The following is a 1,686-nucleotide window of genomic DNA, read 5'->3' on the forward strand; positions in this document are numbered from 1 at the left end:
TTGCATTAAAATTTCACTTTAATACAACTTTAGTTATTTTCCTGCATAACATTTTTGAAATAATTTACTAAACAATTTTCACTCTTTATCAGATTTTCGTTTTAGAATTATAAAAATTACGTTACTTCGTTTTCTAATTTTTCTTTTTATGGCTTTGTAGTTTACGTTATTACATATTTCTCAGAAACTAATTAAAGTTATTAAGCCGTTCGTTTACTAAATCATGTTTCAGAATAAAAAATATGTATTCATTATTATTTCTCGAAATAGAATACAAAATAAAATATAAAATGTTTCATAATTAAAATTTTAGCTACGCACCGTATATAATATTCAGTTTAATTCAATTAAAAAAGAAAATCTTTGTATGGGAAAGGAAACTAGTAGTGGAAAAGGAAGTTCTCACGAATCAACTTTTTTTGATGAGTGCAGTCATACAGAAATTAAAATAATTTGAGGATTTTAACTTCAAAGTGTCACTTGGTTACCAACCATACATTTCAGTAGTGCACAGCAATTTTGTAGAACAACGATGTTTAAAATACACTTTCTATGGCTTTCATCGGCTGATACATAATCAGGTGGAGTAAAATGACCACAAATTAAGCCATTTTCAAATTTGCAAAGCTACAATTTTTAAACCACTTAAAATGTTTGAATTTTTTTTGCAGATATCTAACATTACCCTACCTGAGTGTAGCTAGTTTTTTCATTTGCTTCTTTTTGAACAAAAAAAAAAAAAAAAAAATGCTTAATCATTGCTTCTTTTGGGCTTGTTGGTAATAATAAAAATATAGAATTTTAAAAGGTCAAATCTTTTAATTAAAAAAAATGATGTTTGAATTAGTGCATATTTTTTAAAACGTAGAAGGTTATGAAATGGATAGTTACATCTGTCAGTTACAACACTTCCCCAAAATGTGGGAGGGAATGCTCAGATTCGAACTTTTTTTTTTTATATTCAATTACTGTAACTGTACCCACTGTTTATGCGCACAATTTTATTTTGAAATCGCCACCGTTTTCATTCAATAAAAATTTTAGTATTATTTAATATGATTTTGCTTCCTTGAAGTGATGTTGATTTTTAAACTTTATGTTTTCTATATTATTTTTATCTGCGCAACTCCTAAAGGGCCGCCGAGAGCCAAGGCGGGTCCCTTGTCAGTTATGTCGTCGGGCCCCTCTACTCCCTCACCAAAAAAAAAAAAAAAAAGGGGGGGGGGAGTAAAAAAATTCAAAACTGCTTACTAGAAAACAATTAACTCTATTTTAAGTGCCACAACAGTAAGTATCTGAAGAAAAAATTTAACTTTATCATCACGTTATCGTCTGTTCTGATTCTCTCTCCTGATTTCTTCTTTCTTCTATTCTTTTTGATTCTCTCTCTCTCTTTTTTTTTTTTTTTTTTTGCGTCAGTGTCGGAAGGCCCGAACCCCTATTTTTCGACTAGGCTGACTTGGCCTGTCGTCGGCCCTAATTTCATGTGTCAATACGTTTCTCCATACAATACTTTTAACATCGTGCTTTAAGTTCATCTTATAATTTTCGTTAAAAACGCCTTGGCTACCTGCAAATGGCTACTAGCAGTAAACATGTTAATGGTAACTGAAAGTGTCTATACACAGCGGTTTGCAAACTTAAGATTGAAATTTCATGCCTGGTAAACAACAGAATGTGATTTTA

The sequence above is a fragment of the Uloborus diversus genome, chromosome 9 (genome assembly GCF_026930045.1).
Source record: "Uloborus diversus isolate 005 chromosome 9, Udiv.v.3.1, whole genome shotgun sequence".
In the NCBI taxonomy this organism is placed as follows: Eukaryota; Metazoa; Arthropoda; class Arachnida; order Araneae; family Uloboridae; genus Uloborus; species Uloborus diversus.